General features: G+C 38.3%; 1 long non-coding RNA gene across 2 annotated transcripts in view; it reads right to left on the bottom strand.

Annotated features, from left to right (window-relative positions):
- Positions 1 to 2,666: 2,666 nt before the first annotated feature.
- LOC122807838 overlaps positions 2,667 to 7,279 on the bottom strand; it is a 12,786-nt gene continuing 8,173 nt past the window's right edge. Inside the window, exon 3 of one of the 2 annotated variants that reach the window (XR_006365725.1) lies at positions 2,667 to 2,676. This is a non-coding gene — a long non-coding RNA (uncharacterized LOC122807838). Of the gene's footprint in view, positions 2,677 to 6,882; positions 6,893 to 7,279 lie in introns of those variants that run through there. The other variant, XR_006365724.1, reaches the window with a different exon arrangement.

The following is a 7,279-nucleotide window of genomic DNA, read 5'->3' as shown; positions in this document are numbered from 1 at the left end:
GTTCACGTTGTACCAAAGAGAGATAAGAGGAATCAAAGTGCAGATTTTGTCACTGAAGAACAGACTTCAGTGGTAAGTAAAACATGCATTCCATAGCTATCTGTAAAGATCAGAGCATTAATCTGTCATTGTTTAAGGTTATGTCATTATTTACAGACAAATTAACTTCAGTTGCACATAGAAAAGATACAAATGTGGTCTTGTCAGAATTTAAAAAGTCAAAGATTATGGCAACTACCAGTTCAAAGTGCAACAACTCTGTATATACTGGTTTCGACTTTAGTAAACAGATATGTGCAGCTGTACAGATGTTAAAGAATTGGTTATAACAATAACATGCATATTTATGGGTTAAATATAAAATAAATTCCAGTTCAGCTGACACAACTGAAGTGCTCAGAAAGACATATTGTGTGTGGTCAGTTAGAAAAAAGGGTAACCGTATACCTCTATGACTTGTAAGGTATATCAGAGCTAACAGTCAAATTAATTAGCAGAATAAAGGGTTTGCAGTTACAGTTTGCAAATATTTTTTGTATCATTGTTTTGTTTAGCAGTCATTAGTTAAGTGCATAAACAATATTGTATTATAGACAGAGACAAAATAATGTTTGCTACTTTACAGAATGTAAAATTTAGTGTCAATGCTATATTGTAAAAGTTACAGCACAGTTAAAAATTCAGATCCTATGTATAAAAGAGTACATTATGCAGTCAGTCTGAGATTGTATATGTTTCATATGGAGATGGCAGTTTGCCAAGCATATCAGATCAGATTACAGCCAGCCTAGCAAGCTGAATTAAAGACAGTGCTATCCATTTAATTCATTATAATTTACTATTTATCAAAAAAATTGTAGACAGTAATAACACATTCTTGCAGCATTCAGTACTAAATAAAAGTTAAATGACGTCAGCTAAAGAAACGGTTATGGTGAGACAGTGGGTGGAGTTTCACTCACTGAACAGTATGCTAAAATCTAAGAGCCACGAGACAAAATGTAAAAAGTTCAACAGTTAAAACTGACTGTATAAAGGTGCAAAAATGCACAGTGCTACATTATTACTTTGATTTTCATTTAAAAAGAGTTCACAAACTTGATACAACTATCAAGTTAAATGCAATTGCTACAGCCAAGACCTTAGGAAAAGCTGTCCATTTAGTGGCGAGACAGAAACAGATTTTGCAAAAATCAGATGCCAGTAATGATTATTTTCCTGTAAATACTGATATTGCAGCAGTAAAACATAATTCACCAGTCCCAGCAGTTACATTTTTTTTTCTATGCAAAAAAAGTGTCCTAAATACTGGACATGGAAACACAAGTGTGTAAAAGCTGGTATTAATGACTTAGTTCCCATTGTTTCTAATAAAGCTAAACAGGTTACTGCGTTAAATATTGTTAGTTTTTCAAATACAAGGCAGCCCACTATGGTTAATGACTGGGGAAATTATGTCAGTAATGTACAAAGTTCGAGTCCAAAGGATAATCAAAAGTATGCTATAACTCAGTTAATGTTACCAGTGACATATCAGATTTTCAGAATATGTATAAAGGTTATGACAGTTCAGCAAAAAATCAGTTGGTGTATTTGACTTTACTCCAGGATGAAAAGGATGGCAGACCATACATTTCATTACTCATGAAAAAGAAATTGTGGCACAATGTATTACCTGATACAGGGATTTCATTTTCAGTTACAAACAGACCTCTAGAGGAGTTGAGTACAGCTTTCACGCTATCAGGGTTTTAAAGGTCAAAGGTAATTGCAGTTAGTAGCAAGCCTTTGGGGATTGGATTTTTAAATGAACCCAAATCAGCCTGGGAAGAGAATAATAGCAGAATTCTTGTTACATCCCCAGTGTGACAGTACCATTTTTGGAAAATTACATGATGTCAAAATTAAGTGTTGTGTTAAAATTTAATGTAAAGAAATCAGTTTGTCTACAGACTTGCAAGAGCTTATTAGCAATAAATGTTTATTTCATGCAGAAAAATGTATGTTATTTTATGCAGAAAAATGTAAACAAATTTGGCACAGCAAGTAATGCTGCCAGTTTATAGATGTTAAAGCTGCATTTCATGCAGAAAAAATGAATAACCCACCAATCAGCATGTTATATTAGCCTTCTTTCAGTTATAGTGAATGCCTGCATAGGCTTTGCATGTTGGGAGCTCCTAAAAATGTCTGAAAACCTCAAACAGATCCTGTAATAATTTCTGGGGTCTAATCCTGACCATAATGGTCTAGGCTTTGGGCAATATGTAGGCCCGTGTTCAAGTGATAGACGAGTAATTTTAAGCCATGATTTGCGAAAGACTATTTAGAAGAGGAAGAAACATAACATGTGAACCCATTGTCATATGCTATGTTTTCAAAGTTGAATTTGTAAAGAATGCAAATATAAGTGCATTTAAAATGATACAACAAAATTCAGTGAATGGAATAACTTAAAAAATGCAAAATAAAGAAAAGTAAACCTTTCCTTTGCAGTCCTGTGCACAACTGCAACTTTCATAAACTTAAAAACATGTATTTTTGATAGAAATGTACTAGCTTTGGTGCAGTGGGGATCAGGAAATATGCTCCTTTCAAACACTGTACTGTGATCTAGGAACTGGTATATACATTTAGCAGGGGTTGTCTAGGGTGCAAGGCAAACAACACTGTGTGCTTTTTTTTTTTTTTTTTTTTGGTGGATTGATATTCATATGATCATAAGATTATAGGAGGTTACATGGTTAATGCTCCCATAGCCTTTTAAAGCCTAGCCATTCATGCCCCAATTTTTCCAATTATCAATACCCAAGGCTTTGTTATATACCTGTGCTTAGGACATCTACAAGCTGTCCATGTCCATAAGGGACACAGGTAACAAGCCAGGGGTGAATTTGTGATTTTCCATCCATTGGTCCAAACTGCATTTGAATTTGTTTATTTCACCGATAAGGTTTAGGTCCTTAGATAAGATACTTCGAGTGCTGTTTGTTTTGCAAATGTGTAGCAGATCTATCAAGCCTTGATTAGAGAATAATTAGTAAGGCATAGATCACCTCTCAGCGGTATGTAGGAGACTGATAACAGGGACATGGCCTTGAGATGGTCTGTACAGGACATGTTATTTATACCCTGCATTGTTGTAGTGAGGAACCTTTGTGGCCACTCCAGCTGTTGTAAATGCCTGATCAGGTACATGCAAAAGGGCAGATTGTTTTCTATTATTGGTCTAATGTTGCCTGAGTATAGTGGGGCCATGTCCTGATTAGATCTGGATGCCATGCACTTACTTATAAGCTGTACCATGTAGAAGGATTTGCTCACCACCAAGGACACACAGTGATCAAAGTTCAGGATACTGTCAACCTGAGTTCTTAAGTACCTTACCACTGGGTATACTGTTAGTGGAGTATTATCAATGTTGAAATATGCAGAGGTGGTCATCTGCATTTTTGGGCATTGAGCTTTAGGCTATGGCTCTGATACCAGTTATTTATCTGTGTTAGACCCTTTGGTAGGGTATCTATATCTTTTGAAGATTCAGTGATTGCACCCAGCTTGCCATCATCAGCAAATCTGGTTAGCCAAAGGCCCTGTACATTTGCCTTTGATTCAAGTATATTCCAAACAGAAGAGGTCCTAGTACTGATCCCTGTGGGACACCACTAGTAACAAGCCACTTGGTGGAGGAGGATTCCCCTACCCGAACTTCATGTTTCCTATCCATGAGCAATTTGGCTATTCATTGGGTGGCACAGCGAGTTATGCCTAAATTTGTGAGTTTGTCTATAATAGCTGAGTGAAATATTGCTTTAAATACCTTTGCCAGGTCAAGGTAGACAGTATGCACCATTTTGCCCTCATCCATGGCACTTGTGACATATCGAAGTCCACTAAGTTTAGTTGGCATAACCTGCCCTTGATGAAACTGAAATTGGATGAGTCCAGTGTTTTAAGATTTTCTATGTCTTTGTTTATCAGGTCCATGATAATCCTTTCCATGGCACTGCATATACGATTAGTTAAACATATGGGTCTGCAGTTCCCTGGATCTGTTGATGGTCCTCATTTGTGTAAAGGGATGACTGCTGTAGTCCTCCATTCTCTATGGAAGAAGCCTGTCTGTAGAATGAGATTGAATAAAGATTCTAGTGGTCCTAGCAGGTCACGTTTCAAGCTATTTAGGAGACATTCTAGGAAATTATCAAAAAACATTGATGCAGTGTTTTTAGCTTAGGAGAGTGCAGTGAGGACATATTCTTTAGTGATAGTTGGGTAGAAATAGTACAGGGTATTTCCATGGGTAACTGGGGATGATAGGGGTAAAACTGATGCTAACTTTTTCTACCAACAAATTTGCTATATCCTCCAGTTTGGCATACTGAGTTCCATTTTTTATTAGTTTAGCTCAGCGTTAGGTGTTTCCCTTGCGGTTGCATACATAACCGGAATATCCCTTATGGTTACTCTTAGCCCCGGGCCATTATTTTCCTCAAAGTTGGTTTGCTGGACTTGTTTAGTTCCCTGAGTTGCTTACTGAGACTGATGATGGAAGTTTTGCCTGTTGGGCATTGCTCTCCTCATATCTGAGCAGGATTTTCTTTCTTTTGTTGTATATCCTATTTGCACTGAAGACTCATCATTGAACTTGTTTTTGGAGTTTGTCCTAAGTTTATTTCAGTTTGATACTGCTGTTTCTATGCAGTTATTTACGTGCTTATATGGAGCTTCTGTAATCATGTCTGCATAGGACACAGTGTTCTCTGAGTTTGGGGGGTCCTGGAATGTAGCTATGTCATCACTTAATAGGAGGTAGTTAGTCTTGAAAAGTTCTTAAAGGTCATAGGGTTTGCTGGGAGTCCAGGCTTTATATTTATTTCAAGAGTGACTGCTTTGTGATCTGATCTGATCAGTGAGGACATTACACTTTGGGGGGACAAAATTCCCTCATAATTGGGAGTACCAGATCCATAGTAGGCATGCAAACTAGCTGTTTCAGTGTATTTGCATTGTTAGTGGTTGTGTATGTATTCCAGCATATATTGGGATAGTTGAAATCACTCATGAATATGGTATGGGGCTGAATGGTGAGCAATGGCAGTACATTGAAGTACATCATATGATTATCCTGGGTCATAGTTGGGGGATCTACAGCTAGTAAGGATATGGCATGAGACTTGTCCTAAGCTTATTTCGACATGAAGTAGCTCATGCATGTCATATTATTTGACCAGTCTTGAGTTGAGCCTACGTTTTACGTAGAGGGATGCACTTCTACCTCTTGTTCCTTCTTGTGCAGTAGCTGGCCTGAATTTGTGGAAGACATAATAGCCCTCCAATGCCAATGTACCTTCTGTGGCTTTAAACCATGTGTCAGTAACTGCACAGACTTCAACACTCTCAAGGATGAGAAGGATGTCCAGGGAGTGGAGCTTCTTGATGAGGGTTCTAGCATTTAGCAGTAACACCTTTCATTTATCTTGAGAAGAATTTACTATATCAGAAGGTTTATCAGCTTAACATTACCTAAAAAAGGCACTATAGGAGTGGAAATATTTTTTCCAATATCAAACACCTACTGGTGACAGATGCAGACCACCCCTGGCAAAGCAGAGTGGTCTGTTGATTATGTTCTACTAAGCCAACAAATATTGGACCCGCTTTGAATGACACCAGTAACTAAGACAATTGATAAAGTCAATCATCTTCTCTTTATATTGTGGTTTCATCCTTGGAAAAGGTAGACTGCTGCTCAGTGCTAAGCTCATACATTCCTAGGACACACAATATGAACAGTCTGTCATGGCTTTCTTCATATATTCCGGGGAGGTACATCTTAGGCCATTAATGCCCACATGAGCTATGACACTCGCAATTCAATGTGCTGAGTATATGTGTGATCTGGTGGATCCTTGCCCCTGAAATGACACTGACTGTCTCCTAGTTCAGCCTGGTGAGGGGGGGGCTTCATGTGTCTCACAAAAGAGTCTCCAATGATCAGTATATTAGCTTGTGTGGCAGTTTGCCTTAAGGGCTTAGAGGCTGAGACATTGTGAGATGTGGAGGTATGTGTCCTGGGAGTGTTGTATTCATAGAGTGTTTAGGTGGTTGCCGAGGACAACATCTGGGATGTCCTTAAGTTTTGGGTAGATTGCATTGATGGGGCTCAGTATATATGTGTTTATGTGTCTGATCCATAGTAGGTGTACTGTGTGTGTGTGTGTGTGTGTGTGTGTGTGTGTGTGTGTGTGTGTGTGTGTGTGTGTGTGTGTGTGTGTGTGTGTTTGCACTACTGGCAGCCTCTTTGGAGATAGCATCCATATGAGACAGCTTTGCCTCCAAAGACATTGTGTAATTACATCTCTCACACACTGTGTCAGTCTGCTTAAGAATAAGGTGGCTGTCAGTAATTCCAAAGACATGCATCTGGAGCATTTCTCCCCGGGCCTCCGCTGAAAACAGGCTCTGTGGAACCTAGTCGGACATTCCCGGTCAACAAATGATAAATAAAAAAATAAATAAAATAAACATGAGACAATTGTTACATTGTTTCAGGATGCCCATTTCCACCAGGCTCGCTACAGAAACAGTAAGAAAGTGCATATCCATGGTTGTGGATCCTCTTTTTTGTGATCTGTGCGGGGGTGGGGGGGTGTGCAAGAGGGGTTTTGAAAATAATTAAATTGGGAGCTGCTGGGCTGGAAGGAGAGGTATAGGATTGATATAAAACAACACTGTTAGGTTAATGCTTCTCAGAGGGAAAATTAGCTGCTTTACAATAAGCTAGATAATTAAGAAAACAGCAGATGAGATTTTATATGCAATTGTAGGTGTCTATACAGAGCACTGTAAACCACCACTGCAAATCTCAGTACATGTAATAGGACATGAGCTGGAGAGGAATCCAATAAGTAAATAGTAAAATTGTGTAAGTGTGTGTGTGTGTGTGTGTGTGTGTGTGTGTGTGTGTGTGTGTGTGTGTGTGTGTGTGTGTGTGTGTGTGTGTGTGTGTGCATGCGCGCGCGCGCGTGTGTGTGTGTGTGTGTGTGTGTGTGTGTATATACAGATATAGATATAGATTTAGATATAGATATATAGAGATCCATCTGTCTCTCTCTCTCTCTCTATATATATATATATATATATATATATATATATGTGTGTGTGTGTGTGTGTGTGTGTGTGTGTGTGTATATACAGATATAGAAATAGATTTAGATATAGATATATAGAGATCCATCTGTCTCTCTCTCTCTCTCTCTCTATATATATATATATA

Source organism: Protopterus annectens, chromosome 7.part1, assembly GCF_019279795.1.
Source record: "Protopterus annectens isolate FY-2018-M chromosome 7.part1, PAN1.0, whole genome shotgun sequence".
Taxonomy (NCBI): domain Eukaryota; kingdom Metazoa; phylum Chordata; order Ceratodontiformes; family Protopteridae; genus Protopterus; species Protopterus annectens.
This window is presented reverse-complemented; position numbering and strand designations above follow the sequence as displayed.